This window comes from Lissotriton vulgaris, chromosome 2_2, assembly GCF_964263255.1.
Source record: "Lissotriton vulgaris chromosome 2_2, aLisVul1.2, whole genome shotgun sequence".
Lineage (NCBI taxonomy): Eukaryota > Metazoa > Chordata > Amphibia > Caudata > Salamandridae > Lissotriton > Lissotriton vulgaris.
Window position 1 is genome coordinate 294856610 of NC_141688.1, and position 27950 is coordinate 294884559.

General features: G+C 45.6%; 1 long non-coding RNA gene across 1 annotated transcript in view; it reads right to left on the minus strand.

Moving 5' to 3' along the window:
• LOC147729327 (uncharacterized) overlaps positions 1–24184 on the minus strand; it is a 74550-nt gene extending 50366 nt beyond the window's left edge. Inside the window, exon 1 of the long non-coding RNA XR_015309214.1 lies at positions 24057–24184. This is a non-coding gene — a long non-coding RNA (uncharacterized LOC147729327). The remainder of the gene's footprint in view (positions 1–24056) is intronic.
• Positions 24185–27950: the final 3766 nt, after the last annotated feature.

The following is a 27950-nucleotide window of genomic DNA, read 5'->3' on the forward strand; positions in this document are numbered from 1 at the left end:
CCTTCACTTCCAGATTCACACCGACCCCAGGACCACACTTAGAGGCACCCTCATCTACAGACCACTAGGAACCCGCACACAATTTAATGAAGATATCACGGACTTCATCAGCCCACATGCCCTCACCTCCGAGAACTACATTTTACTGGGAGACCTCAACTTCCACCTGGAAAAGAATAACGATAACAACACCACCACCCTTCTAGAAAATCTGGCTAATCTCGGACTCAAACAACTTGTTGACACCCCCAACCACCTTGCCGGACACACGCTCGACCCCATCTTCACCTCCAGAAAACATATCACCTTTGATCTCACCACGGCTCTTCATTGGACGGACCACAGCTGCGTTCACTTCAGCTACAAAGAGACCACGACCCACTTCCCACCACAACCTATTCCTCGAAGAAACTGGAACAAAATCACCACCGACCAACTCTTCACATCGCTTAACCAAAACCCTCCCACCATATCATCGGACCCAAACCAAGCCACCACCAAACTCACACAATGGATCACCCACAGCGCTGACGAATTAGCACCCTTGAAAAACCACCAGATCAAACAAGGCAGCAAAAAGGCCCCTTGGTTCAATGATGACCTTAAGAAATCCAAGAAGCTATGTCGCACCCTCGAGAAAACTTGGAGAAAAAACCCAACCACTAACAACTTGATCACCTTCAAGGACGCCATCCGCAAACACCACCAACTGATCAGATCCACCAAGAAATCAGCATTCAAGGATCGAATCGACAACAACACCCACAACAGCAAAGAACTATTCAACATCGTCAGAGAATTTACCAACCCCACCGCCGGCACAAACGACATCACCCTCTCCCAAGACCTCTGCGACTCCCTATCCTCTTTCTTTCACAACAAAATTGCCGACATTCATAACAGCTTTGGAAACCTGTCTGAAGAACAACCCACTCCACCCACCTCCGAACCAAATCAGCAATCTCACAACCTCTGCACCTGGAAAACAATCACGACTGAAGACACCATCCGTCTGATGAACTCCATCCACTCAGGATCACCAACCGACCCATGTCCCCACCACATTTTCAACAAAGCAAACTCCATCATCGCACCCCATCTTCGTGATGTCATCAACTGCTCCTTCAACACTGCTACCTTCCCAGAAAGCTGGAAACATGCCGAACTCAGCGCCCTTCTGAAGAAACCCACAGCAGACCCTTCGGAACTTAAGAACTACCGCCCCATCTCACTCCTCCCCTTCCCGGCCAAAGTCATCCAGCAAGCAGTCAACAGTCAGCTCGCCGCCTTCCTTGAATCCAACAATTCTCTTGACCCCTCTCAGTCCGGTTTCCGGGCCTATCACAGCACCGAAACCGCCCTCATCGCTGCTACAGACGACATCCGAACACTTCTGGACAACGGAGAAACAGTTGCCCTCATCCTACTTGACCCCTCTGCCGCCTTCGACACAGTCTGCCATAACACCCTCATACAACGCCTCAACAACATCGGAATACAAGGAAAAGCGTTGGACTGGATCATCTTGTTCCTCGCCGGAAGAACCCAGAGTCCGCCTCCCCCCATTCAAATCAGAGGCAACCAAAGTCATCTGCGGCGTACCACAAGGATCATCACTCAGTCCCACCCTCTTCAATGTGTACATGAGTCCCCTCGCATCCATCGCGCGTCAACACAACCTCAACATCATCTCCTACGCTGACGACACCCAGCTGATCCTCTCCCTCACCAAAGACCCAAACACAGCCAAAACCAATCTACAAGATGGAATGAAAGAAGTAGCTGAATGGATGAAAAACAGTCGTTTAAAACTAAACTCGAACAAAACGGAAGTCCTCATCCTAGGATCATCCCTCTCTGCATGGGGCGACTCGTGGTGGCCACCGGCTCTGGGCACAGCACCCATTCCCACAGACCACGCACGTAACCTGGGATTCATCCTAGACTCCTACCTGTCGATGGGCAGACTAGTCACCGCCGTCTCATCATCATGCTTCAACATCCTACGCATGCTCAAAAAAATCTTCAGCTGGATCCCCACCGAAACAAGAAAGACAGTCACCCACGCACTAGTCACCAGCCGACTATAATATGGAAACACCCTCTACGCCGGATCCACAGCCAAACTACAGAAAAACTCCAACGCATCCAAAACGCCTCAGCCAGACTCATACTGGACATCCCCCGTCAAGCTCACATTTCCGGTCATCTGAAAGATCTCCACTGGCTACCCGTCAACAAAAGAATAACGTTCCGTCTCCTCACCCATGCACACAATGCCTCTACGTCCTAGGACCCGAATGCCTCAACAAACGACTATCCTTCTACATACCCACCCGCCAACTACGTTCATCCAATCAAGCCCTCGCCACTATACCGCGCATCAATAGATCCACCATGGGAGGAAGATCCTTTTCCTATTTAGCGGCCAAGACCTGGAATTCTCTCCCCACTCACCTCCGCCTCACACAGAACCACCTTGCCTTCAGGAGGCAGCTAAAAACCTGGCTATTCGATAAATGATGCACCCTCCCTCTCTCAAGCGCCTTAAGACCCTCTGGGTGAGTAGTGCGCTATACAAATCAATGAACTTGAACTAGTAGTTTGTATAGAAGTGAGGCTTGGTGCCCTGTCTTGTTTATGTTTTCCATGAGCTGGAAGATAGAAGGGGTTTGTCTGTGTTTTTAATCTTGTGATTGCTCCAGAGTATCTCCCACTGCGAGTTTTTGATGCTGACTTCTAGGTTGCGGTCTAACCTTAGTAAAGCCTGGTTCGTGAACTTTAGGATCGGGTTGTTGTTGAGTGCTTGTTTGTTCGTTGTAAGTAGTGTGAGTGGGTCGGTGTTGTTCAGCATGGCTTCCTCTATGGCTAACCAAGTTGCCGTGTATTTTTGTCTGGGCAGCACCCAATGCATTCCTTGTCTGGCTATGAACGCTAGTTGGAACGTTTTCAGATCAGCTATGTTGAGCCCGCCCAGTTTTTACCCCAGCCTCAGCTGGCGGAGGCCTATTCTGGCTTTTTTCCCTCTCCATATAAATTTGTCGATCATTAGGTCTAGCTTTTTGTGGAAGTCCTCTGTCAAAGGCAGGGGGAGCATGTCCGCCAGGTAGTTGATTATGGCTGTTACCATCATTTTGATGGTGTCTATACGCCCCCACCATGTGATGAACTTGGGTGACCATGTGTCTAGTAGTTCTTCTACCTTTCTCAGTGTGAGTGTCTCGTTCAGTTCTAGAGTGCCTCTTAGGCTTCGTTTAAATTGGATGCCCAGGTATTTGACGGCCTTTGGTTGTCAAGCTAGTCCTACGTTGCCCAATACTTCCTTGGTGTTGTGTGCATTGAGTGGCATACAATCCGATTTGTCCTTATTGAGTTTGTAGCCTGAGTGTTTGACATATGTTTCTATTCTTTAATAAGTGCTGGTCTGGATTGGGATGGATCGTTTGTTAGTATTAGTAGATCGTCTGCGCAGGCAGCGATCTTGGCTGTTGTGTTGTTTATTGTTATTCCTGTGATGTCTCTGTTTGCTAGGATGTCTGTGATCAGAGGTTCTAGTGCTAGTAGAAAGAGTAGCGGGGATATAGGACAACCCTGTCTCGTTCCTCTCTCTTGTTCGAACGGGGCCGATGACCCGCCATTTATAGCTATTTTCGCTATTGGCTTTTTCTATAGCGCCATGACTTTCTTCATGTACTCGCCCCCTACGTTGTACCCTTGCAAGCACTTCTAAAGGAAGTGTCAGGAGACCCTGTCAAACGCCTTTTCGGAATCTAGCGTAATTGCTACAGCTAGGTGGAGTGAGTTAGAGGAGTGTTTAATCACTTGGCATAGTAGTCTGGTGTTGTCATGCGACATGTGAGATTTCATATACCCTACTTGCGTGTTTCCGATTAGCTGGGGTAGTATTTTGTTTAGTCTAGTGGCTAGTACTTTTGCGTATATTTTGCAGTCAAGGTTCTCTGCGCATTGGTTGAAGGATTGGGATAAGAAGTTCTTTGAACTTTTTGTAAAAGGGTGCTGTGTAGCCGTCTGGTCCTGGTGCTTTGTTGTCTTTTAGTGAGTTTATGGCAATTGCTATCTCGGTCTCTGTGAAGTCTTGGCCTAGTGTTTTCGCTTCCTCATCTAGTACATTGGGTAGGTTTAGTCTTTTTCAGTAGTCTGTCGTGCCTGCCTTGTCAATGTTGTTGTCTCTTCTGTATAGTTCCTTGTAGAACTCCCTGAAAGTTTGTAGGATTTCTGTATGGCTTGTGTGTGTTTTGTTTTGCTGGTCTGTGATGATTGATATGCTGTGCTGTCTTTGCTTGCGTTTGAGGTATGATGCTAGTATTTTCCCTGCTTTGTTTGCTTCGCAAAGATTGATCTGTTTGTATTTCCTGATCCACAGTCCTGCCCTCTCACTGAGGATTCTGTTGTATTCATACTTCTTTCCTGTAAGGATTAGGAGGAGATTTGAATTTGAGGTGTTGTCTATGTGCTGTGTTTCTAGTTGTTTAATGTCCCTTTATAGTTTGTCCAGGTGCGATTTTGCTTCTCTGTCCCTCCAGGCCTTGATTTCTATCAGGTTTCCTCTGATGGTTGCTTTCAGGGCCTACCACAGGCATTTCGGGTCAGTGTCCCCTGTGTCGTTTTCCCTTATATAGTTTTTGATCGCTCTCTCAATCGTGTCTTTGTCCTCTTGCTTCGCTATCATTATATTGTTGAACCTCCATTTGCGGGTAGTGTGGTCGTTGTGTCTGCCTGTCAGGTGTAGACTGATGCAAGAGTGGTCTGAGACCATTCTTGCTGCTATATCTGTGTGTTCTGTCAGGTGTGTGTGATTTTGAGATGAGAATGTAGTCGATTTTGCTGTATGTGTTGTGCGGGTTGGAGTAGAAGGTGTAGTCTCTGGTGTCTGGGTGCTGTAGTCTCCATGGGTTTTGTAACTGAAATCTGTTGCAGATATTTTTCAGGATATTCTGGGAGGCCGGCGGTCTTGTCTGGAAGTTTGTCTGTCTATCTAGTGTATGATCTAGGACTAGATTGAAATCATACGCTACAATATTCAGGCTGTTTGTTTGGTTATTTTCTAGCTTCCTGGTTACCCCCTCCCAGAAGGTTGTGTCATCTGTGTTCGGTGCATAGATATTGGTTACTGATATTGTTTCTTCTCTGCATTTTGAGTAGAGTGTACAGAAGTCTGCCTTCCTCATCTTGTTCTACCCTTTTGATTGTTATTTTGGACTTAGAATTCACTATCGTGATTACTCCTCTCTTTTTCCCTACTACTGGGGAGCAGGCTAGCTGGCTTATCCATCTCGCTTTGATCTTATTCCCGTCTTCTGACGATAATTTAGTTTCTTGCAAGAGGATGATATCTCCTTTTGTTTTTGCTAGGTAGTCTAAAATCTTTTTCCTTTTAACAGGATCGTTCAGACCCTTTACTTTCAGCGATATGGCCTTGAGGTTGGATTGCAGTGTGTCCTTACTAGCCATTGTGGTGTAGGTTTGTTTGTCCTATTTTCAATTTCTGAATGCATGGGTAGTATGTTTTGTGCCTGGTCTTGTTAGTGGTCATAGTGTTTCTGAATGGATCTTGTTGTCTGTCTAAGGATGCGTTTAGGATCAGGATATGACTAACTTGACGGACGTGACGGACATGACGGACATTACAAAACACACATAAGTGAGCGCCCCTCCTCCTACCCTACCCTTCCCTCCCACCCCTCCCCCCTTCTTCGCCTGTGTCGTACTGGAAGCGTGCGACAGCAAGGTCCTTTGCCCCCTGCCCCCCCGGGACTTTGTATAGCCTGGTTGTCGATCATGTTACAAAGCATCTTTCGTGTCCCCTCCCTCAACATTTTCGCAGTTGTCTAACTTTAGGGTTACAGGTTCTCACATTAGTCCCATCGCTTAAATCTCTTAAAGGATATGTTTGTTCTTGGTCCTATCCAATCTGCTTAATGTCTTGTGCTGGTGATGAAGGGTTAAAATCACGCTCTACCATCTGACCACCAGAAAGAGCATTTCTTGTCTACCTTGGTAGCATAGAAGTGCTATATGGCCCCACCCAAGAGAATCTGAAAAATGCTTTAAAACCCTCACCTTTAGCTATGTATGATCAGCAAATTAAATCCCACAAATTCCCTTAGTTCTGGGGTTATAGACCCAAGGCAAAGGCCAAAAAGACATGCCTTAGGCTTACAAAAAGCACTAGGCCCACAATAATGTTAAACATGCATTTCTGGTTCACTGAAAACAACATGGTAAATTGGGCTAACACGAAGTACAGTAATTTTCCACAGCATCAAGACCAACGCCCACACACGTACACAAACGCAGCTGGTACAAGTTGGCACATCTTGGGACTTTTTACTGAAATATTGTTTTGAAACTTAGCTTGCCGAAATATAAGCAGCTACATCTTGCAATGCTAGCACCTGGCGTAAGTTCCGCTCTCACATACATTTTTAGAAATATGTACAGGACAAGATGTTCTTTGTTTATGTTCTGTGGTCAAGCATGGCCGACCAACCGTTAGGACACCTGACCGCCCCCACTGTCCTAGGACAATATGGTCAAGCCACCTGCGTCAGAAAATACGTCAGGACAGTGTCAGTTCTGCAATTTCAGGTATAAAAGATTCAGCATCACAATCAGAAGGCAGAACTCTCCAGCTGCCTTTGGTGAGATTCTCCGGTCGACCGTTTATCTGATTTGGGACTGCCAAACCTATTCTATCAGATGATGCCTTCCCAGATTCTCGAGAGAATTCTCGACTTTGCCTAGGATTTTTTCCATCCACACCCAATTCCTTGTATTCTTAAGGTATCTTATCAGCATTAGATCTTGTAGGGTTACTCTCCCTAGTTAGGTGCTTTATGGCCCTAGGCCTGATATGTATTCTGTGTTACTCAGCTAAATTCAATTATGCCTTTTAAGGATCGTAGCCTCTGGTATTTGTTCTTTCTGTAATGCTTAAACTTGCAAAAATGATTCTCTCCAGGAGACTTGTGTGATGGCGAAATATTGTCTTGAACTGGTGTCAATGTCTTCTTAAAGTTTCAAGTTAATCAAATCCCGCATTTTAATAATTAATCATTTCTGCTTACCTCGCAGCATTTTACAAGCAAACTTCATCTAGCATGTATCCCTGGCAGAGTGAAGCCGGGTTTTCCTAAGAGTGTTCTTTAGCAATATATTTTATTGAAATATATATGTTTTTGTGTAATAAAGTGCCACTCCAACGTGAAATGTCGTCATCTCACCTCATTGTTCCTCCTTTCTCAGTCCATTTATTGAGACGGTACTCCAGATCACAGTGAACATGACCACACCTTTAAAGGGGCTCCGAAGGGCCTCCAGTTTCCCCTCTGTCACTGGTGCTTGTAAATCATTTGTTTGTTGTTCGGTTTATAGTTCTGTTGGAGGTCGATGCGTTGCCTTGATTGATGTAGATTCGTTGATTGGTGCGCTCAGTGCTCAGTTCTGTTTCCTTGATTGAGGTAGATACGTTGATTGGTGCGCTCAGTGCTCAGTTCTGTTTCCTTGATTAAGGTAGATATGTTGAATGATGTGTTCGTTGCTCTATTCTGTTTCCTTGAGTGATGTAGATTTGTTGGCTGATGTGCTCGTTGCTCGGTTGCATGTTAGTACCTTATAATGAGCTGTTCTTTTGTTTTGTGCATTCTGTAAGTCTATTCTGCTGCATTATCCTGTGACGCTCTTCTTTTCGATGATGTGGTCGCCAATTCCATTTCTTGTGATTCGGCTGCTGTCAGGTACTGCAATAGTTCTGTTGGGTCATCGAAGATTAGCGTTGTGCCGTTGCTGCTTATTCTGAACTTTGCTGGACCGACAAAGGAGTAGGTGATATTTTTTTTCCTTACGTTTTCTCTCTGCGTTAGGAAGCCTTTTCTGATGTCTACTGTGATTTTGGAGTAGTCTTGCGTTAGGATGACTTTACTGCCGCGCCATTGCAGATTCGGGTTTTTCCTCGCGACTCCGAAAATGGCTTCAGTTTGGTGTGAGCGTAAGGGTTTGCATTTTATTGGTCTTGGTGTTCGTCTATTGCCTTGTTTGTGCGCAGGTACTCTGTATGCCATGTCCAGTTCAAAAGGGTTTTCAAACTTTAGATTTGTTAGTTTTGGGATTAGGTCTTATAGCATTGCCACACAGGAATCCACTTTCTCTTCTTCTCCTTCTGGTATGCCTAGAATTCTTATGTTCCCTTTTCTCTGACGGTCTTCGAAGTCTGCTGCTTGTTTTTGTAAGTCTGTCATTGCTTTGGCAATGTGACCCCTTGTCTTTCTCGCTAAATGTGATTTGTCTTCAATGTCGCTCACTCTCTGCTCGACTGAGGAAAGTCTACTGTTAGCCGAATGGATGTCTGCTCTGCATGCCGCTAGTTCAAGTTGTATGGCATCGGTAGTATTTTTGGTTGATTTTGCCAAATCGTGGACTTCGGCAAGTTTTTTGAGTATACTATCTAGCGTGCTGCCGATGTCTGCCTTCTGTTTGAAGGGAGATTCTGGTGTGCTCTCCTCTTTCGGCTTTTTTTGCTGCTGAGTCGCCTTTCCATCACTCCCTGCCATATTGATCATCCCTCTTTTGGTCTGTAAGAGCACAAATCTTTTTTCGTTGCCAAGTGGTGGCGGTGGTGTAGTTTTCTTGTCTTGACTGCTAGCTCTGCGTTTGGAGTCGGGTATGATTTTGTGCGAGTGCCTCTTACTGCGCCGCTGCTGTCTGCCTTTGGTGCACTCGTTGTTGCTTCTTTGAGAGCTTTCCTTTCTCTGACTCTTTTTCCTCCATCTTGCCTGCAGCCGTGGAGCTTTGTGATTTGCGCAAGAGATATTTCTGCGCTCTGATATGTTCGTTCGAATGTTAGAGTCACAGATACTAGTATGTGGATTGTTCCTTGCTCCCTGTTTTGGTCTCAGATGGCGGGCAGGGGCGGGGTACAAGGGTAGCCACAGCGCCAGAGGGTTTTGTGGCTTTTTTCTCGCCCTCGTATGCACTTCCTTTGCTTGGTGCTCCCTTTCAGCCCTCTTTTACTTGATGTCCCCTTGGTCTCAGCCTTTGGACTATTGCGGCGCTGGGCACACTTACTCTGCTCACCGGCAGCACCTACTCTGTTTCCCTCCGATGTCCGCCTCCTTGTCTGCAGTTCTTTGATCGCCGCCCTTTAGGTGGGGCATCCGGATATTGATTCCACTTGTTCGACTTAGTTATGCTCGATCTCGCTGCTGCTGCCGAGCACCTCACACTGCCATTCCCTCCGGTCAAGGGTACGAGGAGTTTGTGTGGGTCTCGAGCTCCCGCGTGCGCTTAAGATGGCTGCCTCCTATGTTGGGGTTTCGCTTACATTTTATATTTGGTCTCTGTTATGCCCTGTTGTGACTGGGCGACTTCTCTTGGTAGCTTTCTCTGCCTCCAACCACAATGTCGAGTAATCCGGGAGAAAGTGTTGCACGTTGGCGCTTTACCTTTTCGAGCGCTGAGGGCTCTGCCTTCTCTTGGTCCCCGCGATGTGATTGCCTACTGTACTGCGTTTACCTTCTCAAGATGGCCGCCTCGTTACCCAGTGCAGTCTTGTGATCTTTCCCTTTGGTAGTGGCTAGTGATGGGCGGGTGGACAGTGTTGCTTTTCCGGTATGAAGGTAGGTTTGTAGGGAGGTACGTTTGGTTGTAACTGGGTTTCTGGGTTCGATATATTCTCCCCCTCCTTCCGATCTATGCCCCCTTTGTAGTGTTGTTTCTTAAGATGGCCACCCCCATCAGAGCTAGTTTCGCTTTCGTTGTCGCGCTCTATATCGCGTATGGTGTTTGCACTTTCCTCAAGTCTTTTGGGTCAGAGGGTCAGGGGGGGTCCTATTTCCTACTTCGGGGGAGCTCAGCACTAACCTTGTGCTATTGTGCTCTTCTTACGGTGTTACACGGGTTTCGCGTTCGATGTTCCCTTTAGTTCGCCGCCATCTTGTCTGGGTCCGCCCCTGCTCTCCTGATTTTCCTTCGATTTTTGGCTTATTGGGTATGCTGTCTGTTCTAAGTAAGAAATCCAAGTTGTAGACCAGGTGGTAAATTCCAAGTAGTTCCTTTATTAGTTTCAATTGTAGAAGTAGAAAGATGATTGTAAGATGGTAAATAAGATAGAAGTAAAGCCCCACCAGGTGAAGTCTCCCTCTGCTCAGCCTCTCATCCTCCAACTGACGCTCTCCCACCAGTCCACACACCAAAATTCCATTACATCAGACATCATTCTCCAGCCAAGCAGACTGAACAGAAGACATAGCATAGATGTAAAGACAGAAGAAAGGAATAACCATTAAAACATATACTCTTTCTTCACAACAAAGAAGAATAAGAGAATAAGGAGTAGCGAAACAGAAGGAAAGAAGTATTATCAGAACGTGATAAAACATATAATGGTAATGCAAGAACAGAATGCAATAATGCGATAACATAAATGCAATAATGCAATACCATAAAATACAATGCAATAATAGGATAACATAAAATGCAATGCAATGATATAACAACAAAGAATGCATAATGAAATCAAATATAAGCAAATTAATGGCACGCACACCATCCCCATTGCTCACAAATGAAGGCAAAACAAAACCTGTGCCACGAAAATGCGCACCTGAAGACACACTAAGTCACAGGCAAAAGAAGGAAGAAGAGAAACGCACGTACAACATAAGTAAACCAGACGTCTCAGGCTCCCCTATGCAATGCATCAAAGATCCAATCAACGGCAATAGAAGAAAAGATGGATAAAACAAGAGCAATGAGGTTAACAGCGAACCAGCACTGAAACTTGACAGGACCATAACCGGAATGAAGAAAAATACATGCGTGACAACTGATACTCAACAACGAAGACACCAATAGAAATAAAGGGATACACCCAAATAAATAGCAACTAATGGGATACACTAACCCGTGATAATTACAGGAATACCCTCACCCATGTAAACAACAAGAATAAAACAGAAAGAAAATATCCGTGTATACACTAAGAAACAGGGTACACTTATATGTGTAAATTACAGAAACACCCTCACCCGTGAAAAATACCAAAAATGAAATGGGATACACTCATCTGTGTAAATTACAGGGATACCCTCACCTGTGTAAATAAGCAAAATGAAACAGGATACACTCATCTGTAAATTACAGGGATACCCTAACCTGTGTAAATAAGCAAAATGAAACAGGATACACTCATCTGTAAATTACAGGGATACCCTAACCTGTGTAAATAAGCAAAATGAAACAGGATACACTCATCTGTAAATTACAGGGATACCCAGACCTGTGTAAATAACAAGAACAAAACGGGATACACTCACATGTGTAAATTACAGGGTTACCCCACCCGTATAAATAACAAGAACGAAATGGGAAATTTTCAGGGAAACCCTCACCCAAATATATAATAAGAAATTACAGGGATACGCTCACCCTGAAGCGAAACATGTCAGAAATACCAGAATTGCATTGTGCGCCAAGGAAAACACGAAATACAGGAACACACAGTAACTACTATAGCATGTAAAATGACAGCAAAGCAATAATCTCATATGCACTCACTTCGACACGTGAATAAAATACAAGTTAAATTGATGTAGTGCAATTCCAAAATATATCAGAAGATGGCAAAATAAACACTATTTATAGACTGTAATGTAATAAAAATAAACTAGACGTTTGAAGAACAAGAAAACACATTCAAATATGTAACAATATTAACTGAGCCTCGAAATGTGTATACATCATAACTATGCCAAGCAGACCTGCGAAAAAATAAAGTGAAAGACATTATGAATGAAAAACAAGAAATTAACAAAAGAAAACAGTCACCGTAGTCTATGGGATGCAGAATTCTGTGGTAATAAAATGTTTTATTGAAAAGATGTAAGTTCGACTTCTTGCTTGAGAGGTCAAAAGAAACACTGAGAAGGTCGAATAACAGCTTGAAACACTCTCACCTAATAGCATAGAAAGAAGATCCTAACGGCAATCAGAAATGCTCCTATGTGACCGCTTGGCAGAACATCAGGAACCAGAAGGGCTTGCGCCCCTGTTTGAGACAGGTCTCTAAGTGACGTGGTTGGCACAGCATGAAGGCAGGCTTCACAAATCTTAAAATGGCGGCACGCATCATGACGTTCTTGCAGGGTGGCTCTCGGTATGACATGGCAGCAAAGCGTCCCTCTGCAGTCGAGAATTCCTGGATGTTATGCGTCAAGAAGAATACCATGACAGTGGAAGGCTTGAAAAGTGATGCGTGGGAGAGAACCTCATGACGATGTAAGGCTCTAGGTAAGGTCACGAGCGGGGACTCACGAGGCATTTTGAGAATGTGGGGAATGGCAGTTAAACTGGCAATACAAGCGCAGACACGGAGGAAAGAAAAAAATGATAAATCACAGAAAATGTCCCAAAACACCAACAAAAATTCCCCCAAAAATATCTTTTAGGAGGAGGATAGAAAAGTAAACCTGAAACTGAAAAGACATAGCACATGTCGATCCTGATGCAGCTCCACGCTCCCACAGGCAGCAGGTTCAGAGAGATAACCAGGCTCTACATCATCATAAAAGCTCACCAGGAGAACGGAAAAGATGGATAAAACAATAGGTTTACCAGCCCTGCCAAGTGTCACACATCCGGTGAGACACTAACGCATTTTTAGTTACATTTCCGCATTACCGCATGTTAAAGGATTTTCACGCAAATAAGCGTATTTAAAAGCTAAGTGCATTATCAGTACTTGAGGTTGTCACTGTCAAGCCTGACTGTCAAGCCTGATTAAAACAGAGTCTGTGGCAGCTCCAGCAGGCTTGGGATTCAGCTGAGCTAACGCAGCTTTAGTACAGTGTATCCCGGTTGAATGTAACTGCCCCGGCTCGGCTCTTACTGGCAGGCTGATGTCATCACGGTGAGACGTCACTGCAGAAGCGCGCGCAGTTTATTTTGGGCGCTCGATGCGGCTGGATAGTTTGCAGGCGGCGCAGCATGTCATCATCTTTAGAGGTAGTGCTGTCTATAACTACGGCACCATCCGCCGGCTTTAATCTGCTCGGGCACCACGTGCTAGCTATTGTTATTACCGCCCCCTTTGAATCATGAAATATCTTACTGTAGCCGATCGTCGCGGAGTGAAGTCAGTGACACCGGGGCCGCCTGGACAGACTGGAGGTGGAGGGCCCTTCTTCTGTGAGGTTAGTGACATTTTGCTATTGCCAAATGTACGACTGGTCGTGGTCAGTGGGAGAGAGAGCCTGTGTGCGCGAAATTGAGATGCTGGCTGAGCCCCCACGTGCAGCTCATTTCCACCGTACCTCGGTTATCTCTCCTCGGTGAAGCATTGGGAGAGGTTGCGGGGCTCTGAAGCGACTGGAAAAGTTTTTTTATTGCTTGGTAAAGGAGCCACCCACCCACTCCCTCATTGGGCCTCCTTGTTTGTTCAGAGCGTCACTCTTCCTCACAAGTAGAGGAAAAGAGATAAGAAGCAGCACATGAAGGCCACGGCGGATCTTTCACTTATTCAGAAACACTCAGTCTGCCCGGGTCAGGGCAGATAGCACAGCACATCAAACCCCACTAGCTTCTTATTAAATAGAACAAACTGTGCCGTGTTTATTCACGACGTTCAAATAAATGCCATTGATTACTTTCGATTTATTAGGGCATTTTAAACTACAGAAAACTTTAACCATTTAAACTAATAAAAACAGACAGTACAAACATACCTGAGAGCGTACCTAGTTCTATGTGTGAAGTGTGGCTCATCTCAATCACGTGCCTACCCAGACACTTACTAGCAAATGCACTCCATTCTAGACTTATTCTGAGTTTGCCTATGCCCCTGTCACTCACACAGTACGTTTCTGCTTTGTTTTTTCAGTTTCGTTTTTTCAGTTTCGTTATAGCTCAGGTCACTGGTGGCTGTTGAGTGAGACTGAGTCACTCAGCTGATTACAATTACATTTTCAACCACTTCCAAGCTGCTTTATCTAATTTCTATAATTTTAGCTAGAGTCTGATCAATGGAAGTTGTTTATATTTCTTACGTTTTGCAGCAGTTAACTTAGTTTCTCGTTCCTCAAATGTGTGCAATTTCTGATATTATTGTCTCCCTCCTCTTCATTGCTTAATTTTGCTCACGAGACAGTGTCACTCATAGTCATTGAAATGTCACTCATAATTACTCTAAAATTATTAAAATGTCACACATAGCAATCTGAAACCTTGGCAGCTATGGTTTACCACTGCAGTACTAAAAGAACAGTAGGTTACAAGTTATTGATGCTTGAATAAAAGAAAACCTGGCACGCCCGGGTTGGAGGCTGACCGGTATCAAGGTAACTGGTGGGGCTGGGGCTGCCAGTTTCTTTAAGAAGTACTGAATACTCACGAATATGCTTAAAGCTTGGAATTCATAAGTTGAGGTTCAATTAGTGAAGTCTGTAGTTGTGCTTTCAATGTTTCTTGTCAAATAAAATTCAAAATCTGTAGGTTCAAGAGTCCAAACATCGCCAAAATGTTCTAAGTAAGAAATCCGAGTTGTAGACCAGGTGGTAAGTTCCAAGTAGTTCCTTTATTAAGATGATGGCAATATGGTAAATAAGATAGAAGTAAAGCTCCACCAGGAGAAGTCTCCCTCTACTCAGCCTCTCATCCTCCAACTGACGCTCTCGTACCAGTCCACACACCAACATTCCATAACATCATACATTATTCTCCAGCCAAGCAGACTGAACAGAAGAGAGAGCATAGATGTAAAGAAAGAAGAAAGCAATAACCATTATAACATAGTTCCTTCCGCCCTGTGATAGGCGGGTTCCGGTTGTGAACGCGTAGTTTGGTTCTCACAGTGGTTCTTTTTTATCGCACTGATTCTCTTGATTTAGTCCCGGGGTGCTGCGGAGCTCCGGACTTACTCGGCACCTCTCATTGCCGTCCAAGCCACGCCCCCGCACTCAACATTCCAATGTCCTATTTATCAATACATTTGCTTCAGAGATAGCTCAGGGCAATTAGTTTATCAGAAAATGCACCCGTAGTGAAATATAGAAAATAGCTAAATATTGGGATTTCAAACTTGAACATTAGCTATAGATAATTAGATTGGTAATTGGAATGTAAGGCTGTAGATTAAATAGTTATGGTATTGAAGAAGCAAGCTTTCAAAGCTATGAAGTAGGTGCATGATAACCGGACATTATTATGTCAACATTCTCAATTGTGATGGTGGCATGTGAATTGTCTTGATAAAGTTCAAACACTAACTGTAAACTTGTGAGATTATCCTTGATCTACTGACTTGAGAGCCTTTCTTTTGCACACTACCATGAGCACACACTGCATGCACTCTAATGACAGTCTTCCCATGTGGGATGAGGGCGTGCGGCGGGGGGTTGTCTTACTCATTAAAACAGTTTTTAGGTTTCGGCTACCTTCGCACTGAGTAAGCAGTGGGCGGAGCCAAAATCTTATGTGTGTAGTATGGGGGCCTGAACACGCCCCTCTTCTCCATTGGCTGGCCTCGTAAATGCTGGCCAGCCATTGGAGGAGAGGAGCGTCACTCAGTTCAGGGCCCGCCTTGACGCGATTCGGGGGCGTTTCTGGGTCTTTTTTTAAGACCCGCCCTCTCCTCTTTCCATTGGCTGGAATTTTACCTTCCAGCCAATGGGAAGGGGAGAGCACGCAAACACGCCCCCGAATCCGTTCCAGACTTGTTTTTTTTTGTGGCTGAAAACCTTCTGCGTGAATACCGCGCTGAATAAAGCAACGAATAAATAAAGATCCACTGGAATTGTCTATAAATTTAATTTTTCACTCTAGGACCCTAACTCACTAAAGCGAGAAAAAGTTTCCAGAATGCGACTAATACCCAAGGCTACAAAGCTGGAAGCTGGGTCGGGCATGGGCGTGATCAGGAGCGTGATTAAAGTTTACAGGACACGTGATGAGAAACAGGTTTCAGAAAGTCAGCGTGAAATTGAGTTTCACAGCAGCAGTCTCTGTGGTAAATCTTGCCATGTGCACCCACAGGGCAGCTCCAGAAGCGAGTAGCCCGCCCCTCGGCTGCAGGCAGGCCGGTGAGGAGGCGGGCGTGGGCGGGTCCTGCGCTCTGGACTGGACGGTCGCTGCGGGAGGTGGGCGGCGAGGGAAGCCCAGAGCACGGCTGGGAGATCCCGAAGCAAACTAGCTTCAGGCGGCCGGGAACCGAGGCTGCAGGAGCTTCCCTCTGGCGGGCAGCAGCGGACATTGTGCTGGATCGCCCCCACAGCTGCCCGCCGCCATTGGCTACCTGCTGCAGGTGAAGCTGGGCTGCCTCTTCGGACTGCTTGTCCTGACCTTGTTCTTCGGGCTCGTCCCATCCAGGGTCCCGTTCCTACGCGACTCTGTGGGCACAGGTGAGGTGCATGGACTGGGGGTGGGGCAGGAGTGAAAAGGATGCACATGGGCGAGGAGAGGGGCGGCTGCACTTGGGACAGGCAGAGTGGGGGAGGGCAAGGGGCAGCAGGAAATTGGAGGAGTGGGAGGAGGAGGTCTCAAGGTAGAGGAGGGGGTAGGGCTTTAGGATAAGGATTAAGGACAGGGTCGGACTGGGACTGAAAATTAACATGGGTACACAATAAAAGATCGGATATCTTTAAAAAGTGACCCATGTTCGCATAGTGGGGCGGGTATGAACTTGTAAGACGCGCTGCGTTTTTACATTTGGATGAATGCATTGGTTTGAGCTTTTTTTTTGTAGTTTTATATAGCGCGAACTCGACCCAAAGTTGTTATAGCGCTTTACACGAGGCCCAGTTACATTACACACGGACACATTCATGATTATTTTAGGCACGGGAAGATTGTCCACAATCTCTGGATGTTGAGCTGACGCCGAGATTATATTGGTTCCAAATTCGGCAGCTCTGGGCAATGTTTACAGTAATATCAGGGAATTCAGAAGTAAAAACCGACTGCACTATAAAACAACCGAAACACCGACCCCACACAGTCTTTTCAGGCCAGCCCACTGGGCCCTGCCAGATTGGTGGAGATCCGAACGTGGATACAGAAGGGGATTAAAGGGAGCGAGGCTCGCAGGAGAGTAGGTGTGCACAAGCAGAGATGAGGGTGGGTCCCGCATACAGAAACACACTGCTGACAACTTTCAGATCAGAATAATTAAACAACAAGGGGTGGTGATGGACAGAGTTTCTGAATTAAGAAGAATACTCTCACCCAGTCAAGAGATCAGGGCTAGATCCAACACCGTTTTTTATCTCACTGCACCATCCCAGCTCAGAACCTGGCTATATGCAAATCAGTCTGTCCCTGACCCAGTGCATCATGGTAACAGGGCAGACTAAACTACCAAGCCAAGTCTTCACCAGAAAGGAGACAAGCTACCGGGGACCGGTTTCTGGCATTTCTGGCATTTCAGCCGTCTTCGGCCCGGCTTGCTTGAATCCTGATGGTGCATAATCCTTAGGAATGTAAAAAAAGAATTGGGAAGCTCCTGTGTACCTTCTGGAACAGAAGTGAAACAGTGCCTGCGTTTCCCATAGCACACACGCTAGAGGTTCTGTTGTAGCGGCGGACCCACCACTCAACTTGATTACAAGCACTTACTTCCTGGGATCTCCGGTACACCGGAGAATCCCAAATCCTTTTTAGGTTTCGCCTAGCTCCACTGCAGCAGTGTTCGCGCAGGCGAAATCTTGAGTTTCAGTATGGGGCTTTAACCTACCTCTCTGTTCCATTGGCTAGCTCCATAAATGGAGGCTAGCCATTGGAACAGAGATGCGCCAGTCATTGTCCGAGCAGATACATGGGCGCCCCTTTAACAACGTCATTGCGGCGGTGGGCGGATGTTTTTTTTTTTTTTGTCATGTTTTGGTCTTTTTCGAAGTGTCTTTTGCCGAAGTGGGCTGCGCGATTGTAGTCTCTGTGGCTTCTTTCCGTCTTGTTTTTTTGTTGTCGTCTTTGTTTTCCGTCTTTGCATGGCTCGTTGTTGTTGTGTCTGTTTTCTGTCTTTGCCTGGTATGTATGCTCCTGTTTTTGCATTTAAGGTAAACTCGTTGCTGTCGTCTTTGTTTTCCGTCTTGTGTGCGTGAGCTCCTCACCCCCCTTCCCTCTCGTTCCTTGTGTGCATGCGTTCGTCACCCCCTCCCCCCTCGTTGCTTGTGTGCGTGAGCTCCTCACCCCCTCCCCCCCTTGTTGCTTGTGTGCATGAGCTCCTTACCTCCCCCTCGTTGCTTGTGTGCCTTTAAGATCTAAAACCAATGCAACCCCTGTCTCACAAGTTTATTGAACATAAACGCCATCCGCCCTAGTTACATCTGATTACCTAGTTCATGCTCGTTGTAAATTTAATCTATTTTTATGAGGATATGGATTGAACAACAATACTGATCGTAGAGCATCAAGTATATTAGTTTAATCAGATGTAGGGGTGCTTGTTACTAACAAAACTGCATCCTTTTCAGCACAGGTCAGCCTGGTGGAGGTAGGTAAAGTCTGTGAGAAAAGTGAAATTGTTAAAAGCGCTGTGGTTGTTGGATAAGTGCCATTGTCTTTTGGTTTTGTTGCTGAAGATGCATGGCGGAAAAAACTGCTTCATTTCGAAGTGGTCACGGTGATAATTACTTCCCGTTTTTTAATTGAAAGTAATGGGTTTGCTGCTTTAGGGACCGGCTACGGTTCTAACTTGCTGCAAGTATACTTTAAATCCATGATACTCAATGTACGGCCAATGGGACCGCTTGCGTCCAACTTGACCTTTACATGCGGCCCCTCCTTGTAAACAGCAGCAGTGTGTGGGGGGTCTCGCAGTGTGTGGGTGGTCTCACAGTGTGTGGGGGGGCTCGCAGTGTGTGGGGGGCTCGCAGTGTGTGGGGCTCACAGTGTGTGTGAGCTCCTCACCCCATCCCCCTCGTTGCTAATGTGCGTGCGCTCCTCACCCCCTCCCCCCTGGTTGCTTGTGTTCGTGAGCTCCTCCCCCCTCCCCCCTGGTTGCTTGTGTGCGTGAGCTCTTCACCCCCTCCCCCCTCGTTACTTGTGTGCCTGAGCTCCTCATCCTCCCCCGTTGCTAATGTGCATGCGCTCCTCACCCCCCTCCCCCCTGGTTGCTTGTGTGCATGAGCTCCTCACCCCCTCCCCCCCTTGTTGCTTGTGTGCGTGAGCTCCTCACCCTCCCCCCTCGTTGCTTGTGTGCGTGAGCTTCTCACCCCCCGCCCCCTCGTTCCTTGTGTGCTTGCGCGCCTCACCCCCCTTCCCCCTCGTTACTTGTGTGCGTGAGCTCCACACCCCCCTCGTTGCTAATGTGCGTGCACTCCTCACCCCCTCCCCCTGGTTGCTTGTGTGCATGAGCTCCTCACCCCTCCCCCCTCGTTACTTGTGTGCATAAGGTCCTCACCTCCCCCCGTTGCTTGTGTGCGTGCGCTCATCACCCCCCCTCCCCGCCTCGTTGCTTGTTTGCGTGAGCTCCTCACCCCCCCCCCCCCCATTGCTTGTTTTGCACATCTTTCCAGAGTGAGGCCAGTAGAAATAATTAATTTTGATTTTTATGGGCAATCCCAAGGGGCAGGGAAATTAACATTATGAGCGAGCCAAAGCTCAAGTGAACCCTGTCGTGGCATCAGTAGAATTCGTGGCTTAGAAATCTATTCTCTTTGGGTCGTCTCTACGATTGCTTCATCTGCTTGTGAGTGTGAACCCTGTAAAATCTACTAGACATCCATGGCCAATCATTAGTTTAGTGGAAGAAAAGAGGCCACTATAGTCTCTCCCTAGCTCTAAAAGATCTCAAGGACAAAAGAGGAGAAAACGGCGAGATTTCGCTGATGAATAGATTCTTACAAATATCTTTGTTTTGGTTCATTGGAAAACCTTTACAATATTGCACGCATATTAATGCAATAGAAGTGTATAGAGAGGCTGGTTTTAAGTCAATATTTTAAGAAAGGCCTTTAAGATCTAAAACCAATGCAACCCCTGTCTCACAAGTTTATTGAACATAAACGCCATACGCCTTAGTTACATCTGATTACCTAGTTCATGCTCGTTGTAAATTTAATCTATTTTTATGAGGATGTGGATTGAACAACAATACTGATCGTGGAGCATCAAGTATATTAGTTTAATCTGATGTAGGGGTGCTTGTTACTAACAAAACTGCATCCTTTTCAGCACAGGTCAGCCTAGTGGAGGTAGGTAAAGTCTGTGAGAAAAGTGAAATTGTTAAAAGCGCGGTGGTTGTTGGTTAAGTGCCATTGTCTTTTGTTTTTGTTGCTGAAGATGCATGGCGGAAAAAACTGCTTAATTTCGAAGTGGTCACGGTGATAATTACTTCCCGTTTTTTGATTGAAAGTAATGGGTTTGCTGCTTTATGGCCCGGCTACCGTTCTAACTTGCTGCGAGTATACTTTAAATCCGTGATACTCAATGTACGGCCCATGGGGCCGCTTGCGTCCAACTTCACCTTTACATGCGGCCCCTCCTTGTAAACAGCAGCAGTGTGTGGGGCTCGCTGTGTGTGGGGGGCTCGCAGTGTGTGGGGGGCTCGCAGTGTGTGGGGGGGTCGCAGTGTGTGGGGGGCTCTGTCGGGGGGGGCCCGCAGTGTGTGCGGGGGCTCTGTGTGGGTGTGTGGGGAGTCTCTGTGTGTGGGGGGGGCTCTGTGTGTGGGGGGGGCTCTGTGTGGGTGTGTGTGGGGGGCTCTTTGTGTGTGTGGGGGGGCTCTGTGTGGGTGTGTGTGGGGGGGCTCTTTGTGTGTGTGGGGGGGGCTCTGTGTGGGGGGGCTCTCTGTGTGTGTGTGTGTGTGTGTGTGTGTGTGTGGCATTTGCGAGAGATTAAGCTATTGGCATTGTAAATGACAATGCCATTTATTTATCTGTTTTCAAAACCAACACATAAATAAAAATGTTGTCATTTACAATGCCAATAGCTCTAACTTTTGCAAAGGCGAAACCGTTGCATTGTAAATGCTTGTTTTATCTGTTTGTGGTATAAAATTAAATACACAGAATTTGAAAAAGACAGCCTTCTTGCTTTCTTCCCCCAAAGCAACATCGTCAAACACCCGCCAAATAACTCAGGGATAGTAATACACGTAGACTGGTATAAAGTTAACATATGCAGAATATGTTTCTTACCTAATTTATGTGCATATGTATATGCACATGAAAAAGATGTTTCCTCATTGACTGAACTTGTACCTGTGTCCATAATATTTTTTCTAACTATAGTTAGTTACTAACGTACCTATCATCCATTAGAGAAACAGAACCATCAGGTTCCTGGGTGGATTAGCTGTCCTGGCGATTAAGACTTTGTTGTTCGCATATAAAGAATTGGTATTATTCAATTACCTATAGATAGGATGTCCTTGTACCCTGAATTCAAAAAGGATTCCTAGGGCTTTATTACAAGTCTGGTGATCCATAGACTGCCACATTCGCGTAAGCGCCAGGGTTGCAGTCTTCCAACCACCTTATTATGAACAGGGCAGTCGGGCCGCCCTGGGACTACCGCAACCAACAGGAATCGGAGATCCCTGGCTGTAGCACTGCGGTATTTAGTCCACAATACTCTTGGCTGGGAATATAAGTATTCTTCAAAGGTTATATTATTTCTAAATTTAGTATAATGTATAGTAGTTAAAATATAATATTCTTATTCACTATTGGACTATATTGCGATCTTCTATATTTTTGTTGTCAATATTTTTGTTCACAGTATTTCATCAGAAAACTTGTCAACACATCATTGCAAACATAGATAACTTACATATTTGAGCAATGTTACACTTTTTAGTATGTTTATTACTTTCATTAGAACCTCATTTATGGCATTATGGTGTAGGGCAGTGCCGCAAGGTGCTTTGCTGTGCCGCCCTACGCCATAGTGAAAGGGCAGTAATAAACTCTATTTAAACAATACGTTACATCCCAGTCCTTCAGCCTGCCTTGGTGCCATTTTGGCAGCCTAGCACCAACATAGACACCGTGCCTCCATTGCAGGCAGGATTATTTTTCTGTGCATGAAGAGGCACCTTTCTGCACATGAACAATCCTATGGGGGGTTTTCCTCTTTCTATGTGTGCTGCAGAATGCAGCGCACATGGAAAGAGTGTAAACAAGGAGAAATTAACATATTTCCCCTTGTTACACCTTAACTCAGGTGGCATATAGATTTGACTATTCCCGATCACTTTGTAAATCTGGTGCATCTTCAAATTGCACCTCCTGGGCGCAGAGTAAGGCGATTTGGCGATTTGTGCTGCGTCGCCTTTCTGATGATTTATGAGGCCACCCAAGGCCTCCAAAGGGCGGCTCTGCAGGACTTTATAAATCAGATTGAAAGCCCTGTGTCACGCCTGTACCACTTTACGGTGTGCAAAAGTAATGCAGGGTTTCATATATCAGCTCCTAAGAGTGTCAATATTTTATAAAAGTGTATGCTACTGGTCTTCACTCCAGATTAATGCAGTTGGTTAACTCTTGTGTGAGTGACATCCCTCTCTAACCCCTTCCTGGCCCTCCCAAAACCACTCTTACTCCTCCCTAATCCCATCGCCTTTAGTAGTAAGTCTGTCCCTTTCCCCCATTTACTCACTTTGTGTCCCTTCCACATTTACTATTAAAATATATACTTGCATGTGCAGCGACTGCAAAGCTTTGCCAAAACGTACATCTTACATTTTGTAGTATCTTTTGTAGCTTGTTTTGTAGTACTACAAAACTGTGAAGTTGAGAAAAAAGTTCTAAGAGTGTTTTTTCCATGTTAGTCACCGGCGATAAAAAACAGAAAAGCGCAAAAAAATAGTCCCAATTCTGAAACAAACTTCTGCTATGGGAGTTTGTTTCTGAAAGACAAAAATGTTACAAAGTTTAGCGAACAGCAGTTGTAACCTACCGAAGCAGTCCACCAAACATCACATGAGCAAATGTATCCTTTCCATCCTGGAAAGGGAGTTATTTGTGCTCGTCAGGATTCTGCTTGGCCAGAAGGTTGTAAATACCCACAGCCACACAGAAGATACACAAACTTACAGGTCTTTCCAACTCATAAAACACCCACTTCCCATCCCTCTCTGCCCTGATCGGATGAATGTGCAGACAGAATTCTACTTCCCAGGAAACACTATAGGCGAACATTGAAGGCGAACATTTTGTACTGCTTAGTTCTAAAAGTACTATGGAAAGCCAAACAAGAAAGGATTTTTAAGAACTGGTGCTGGTATGGTGGCTGTATTCTTCCACTCGTCTATACCTGTCAATAGATTTACTCGCACAAATACACTCACCTGAATACATCGTTTTTTATGTGAAAAAAACGTATTTTAACAATTACTGTTGGAATCCTGATGTGGGCTCAAATGGAAATTTGTCTCAAACTTGGGATTTCAAGTAGTGCGAAAATATCGCACTTTTACACTACACAGATCTTGCCAGATTTATTTATCTTATTGATAGAGTTTTATGTAGCGCAAACATTACCCAAGAGGGTATCAAAGCGCTTTACTAATAGTCAGCAGCAAATGAGACGGAGACAAGTAGGGCAAACAACAACGAACATGAGAGATACAGGAGTACCGATACATCGAAAAGCCGAAAAAGTCAATATACAAGACCATGTATAAGCAAGAGCAAAGAAGAGTGTTGAACACAACTATATTTTCAGGAATGAAAGAGGATGCAGCTGTGCCAATCTGGGAGAGGAAGCTTGTAAAAAGAGGAAAATCGTGTGAAGAGAATGCCTCATAAAATGGGCCCAAGGGCGGAGAGGCTACATTTCCAGTACAGAAAGCATTCATCAGTACTGCTTTCCCTGGCAGAATCTGTGGACAGGAACTACTATATTCCGAGTTGTACAATGTTCATTCCAAGGTGTGGGTCTCAGAATGGCGAGGTAAAAATGGCACCCTGTGGTATTGGCATTTTTCAGGTTGTGGTGTTATCATTGCAGATAACGCTCCATTTGGAAAGGAGTTGATGTTCTTGATTTCCCAAACCATACAGAGGAGACAATAGTACTAAGGAAAGCAGTGCCCTGCCATTACTCACCAGCCCCAGGGTACCACTGGCTGAATGGCTGTAGAAGGTGATAACCTGGAGGAGACTCACAAGGACCAGCACCTTCCAGGTCATGGTGGCTCCTCTAAGCTTCACAACAATCAAGCTTTCGAGGGAGGACTCAGAACTCTCCTAATGCAGCTTTGGAAGCCAGTGACTTTTATACTTTGAATCTTTGCCCCTCCTTTTTATCTCTTCCATTGTGCCCCGGACACGCCTCCTCATCTCAGGACTCTGCATTACATCCTAAGACACTCAGCATGTTCTCTGGTCTTCAGGGGTATGCTCTCCAACACATCATCATAAAATGTTGGGGCAATGTTTCCAATTCACAACTCCAAACTGAGAAAAGTTTAGAGGTAGAAATAACAAAACTGCTAGGTTCTATTAGAATCATTTGTATATTCCATGGACAGGGAGAAGAAGTTGCATGAAATGAAAGGAAGGTGGAGTAAAATGTGTAACTGAAAGGCCCTTTAACTTAAACACATGTGGTTCATTTGCAACGATTTGTCCAGTGGGATTCAGCCTACATTCGGTTTCTTCTGGTGCAACTGCACAGAGACATTTGCACTGCTTCACGTGTATATCAAAGACTACTGTACCGGAAGAACAGTCCAAAAACACTTTTCACAAGTTGGCAGGTCTAAGTCATGCTGCAAATGTTGGAGCAAAATGCACCTGCACTACTTTGTAGGTCTACCATCTAAACACCGTGCGGGTTTTCAGAGCATTAATATCTGTAATTATTTTATTTTATGCACCATTTTATTTTCAATCCTCTCCTTCCAGTGGGCAAAACCTACCAGTATTTTCTGTGCCTTCATTCTAGAGCACAGATGCATCACCCACTCCTCTAGTCTTGCTCAGCAGGCTGCAGATGAGACATGTGTGAAACGCTCCTGCGCATGCCCAGTTTGAGGGTGCATGCAAGGGACATTCATTCTGCTGATGTTTGGTCAGCACCACAACCTTTAATTGAACACTGTTTTGTGCCCAGTTCTGCATTTTAACTGTTTATTCAACAAAAGCTCTTCAGTGCTTATTGTGCCCCGGGGGCTCTGGGATCATGCTCGCTCACTTTGCGAGCCCCTGGGCATAATGGTGTTCCAGAAGGGGTCCCGGACATTTGTGCAGCCCCTTCTGTAATACTGAGTACCACAGAAGGGCGTTCCCTCACTTTCAAGGGGGTGTGACCCCACACAAATGAGGGAATCACTTTGCCTCTGTGCCCACGCCATTTTACCGACAAGGGCATGGAGGCAAATATGCCTTTAAACCCTCCCATGCTGATGACGAGCTCAGCTCGTCATCAGCTACGGTGCTTGTGTGCTGATGACGAACGCTCACACGCGGGGATAATTACCCTGCTGTGCGAGCATTCTAAAGGAACGGGCGTGGCCGTTACGAGCTGAGCTCGTCATCAGCACATGAGCACCGTGGCTGATGACGAGCTGAGCTCGTCATCAGCACCGGGGCGCTGTGCGCACCGCACCCCAGCACAACGGGGGAATTACCCCCGCTGCGAAGGGGTTAAGAGGCACGCTGAAAGTGCGCTGAAAAAAGGTGGTGCACTTTTAGTGTGTGTCTCCTATAGTCAGCACTTTCGGGGGGGCGAGAAGCAGGGTCCTGTGGACCACTCAGACATCTTCTTGCAGGCGGTTGCAGTCACTCACTGCACCCGTCTATAAGGGTTCTCTAATCCCCCTTAACAGTGCAGGTTAATAGCTGCTCCATATTTCACTTGATTTTGCTATTTCAGGGGCAGAGTGAGTTTGCTGCTGCCCTGGGGGCATAACATTCATTCTAATGCGGTGCACTTTCCTTGTTTGCGCAGGGTGCACAGTTTCAAAGGTGCGCCGTGGCATGAACAAGTGCACCGTATTTGTAATACGGCCCCTTGTTGGTGCACCCATACGCCACTGGTAGAGAAATATTAGTACAGATAAACAATTTGTTCATGCAATCCATTGCATCTACTAGATTTGCTGCACTGCGTTGCATAAGGGTGAAACAAAGTGCAGTAATATAAAGATGACAGGAATGTAAAAACTCCTAAATCACTGTCAACACAAGCTACTTCATCAAAGCAAAAATCTCAAGGCAAACAAGACAGTTTGGCACCAACTTGGAAAACAAAACCTTTCCTATTCAATGCAAATGTCATACTGTTCCAAGCATTACTTCTTTTAAAGGGACGTAACACACTATTTAATAGTCTCCCAGACACCACACTGACTTTAGTGGAAAGCATCCTACACACTACAGCATGTCACAACAAAACTCTGTAGAAGTTCAGCCTCATCTCTCCAACAGTCAAGGAACTACATTGAATCTCCCTCCCAGTTCCCTGCATCACTCCCTTTGAAATTTCCCACTTCAAGTGAAACGCACAATACCAGAAGCTAGGATATTGACTGACTGGAAACTAAGAAATAAAACCAAGAGAAAACCAGAAGGCAATGGTTCTCCATATATACATCAACAGCATCTCCTACTCCAACGACACCCAGCTTGTCCTCCCACACTCAGCTGACCACACTTCCATAAAGGCCAGCCAACACAACTACATGAAGAACATCTCATCCTGGATGAAGGACAACTGCCTGTAGCTCATCACAGACAAGACTGCAGTTCTGACCTTCTGCAAATACACTGCCCTCTAGAAAGACTTCTGGTGGACATTGGAACTCGGACCCACTCCTGCGCCGAAAGACCGTGCCTGTAACCTCAGCATCTTCCTCGACAGGGAACTCTCCATGAAAGGTCAGTCAGGCCAACGCCGTCTCCTCAGCCTGCTTCCACACACTCCACATTCTTCACAAAATCTACAACTGGCTCCCCATCAGCACTAGGAAGACAGTAAAGCAGGCCCTCAGGCGTAGAGAGATAGAGGTGGTGCAACTGACTGTGCTACGGCAACACACTCTATGCAGGCGCCCCCACCAAACTCATGTATGTATGTATGTATGTATAAATCGTTTTGTAACGCGCTCTGTTACTTGGGAGTATCCTGGCGCGATGGGAAAGACCAAAGGAAAACAGACAAGGATCAACTTAAGTCACACTTCTAAACAGATGGGTTTTGAGATTTTTCTTGAACTGGGCTACACAATTTTTTAAAATATCTATCTTTTAAAATGCCTTGCAACTTTTCACATTGTTTAGCCCCATTCCCCTTAAAACTCTTATCTGACAATACCAAAATAATCTCATGTATTTCCCAATTAGGATAAAACAATATACTTACTCTGTTCCAATAGTCATTAAAGTTCTTTGTACACCCCTGCAGGTTCTCTGGCTCCTCAGCTCTGACAACTCTCTTCAAGATGTTCTCCAAATCCATGACTACCCATGAGCGAGTAAAGCTATGAATGGTCTTAGACGCTCTGGACAGCTGGGAGTTCTGATCCATGATTAGAGGATATATATGTAAGGATCCATTGCAGGCACATTGTGCACACTAACAGTAGTTCCACTTTCCTTCTGTATAAGAGGATAGGCTGTTATTTACCTCGTATAATCCACACAAGGCATAAACACTACAGCGAGCAGTCGAGGGACAATTTGCTGACCGAGTATTTGGTACACTAGTTGTACTCATACAACAGGACAAGGACAGTGCATTTCCAATGCAGTGAAGCCAATGAAAAGTTCTTCTTTCGTGTCCTTGAGTATGGCAATAGTACATAGAGAGGCAGGGAGTGAACCATACACACATCTACAGCATGTATAATGGCTCTTCATTTATCGAGAGTTTGTTTACCTAATCCCATTTGCCTCACTTTTGTAGTATTTTCCTGTTCCTTCATCTTCATAGCTCTATAGGGTGATATTTCCATTGTGTATTTCAACTCAGCCAGTATTGCCAACCTCTAAAGTTGC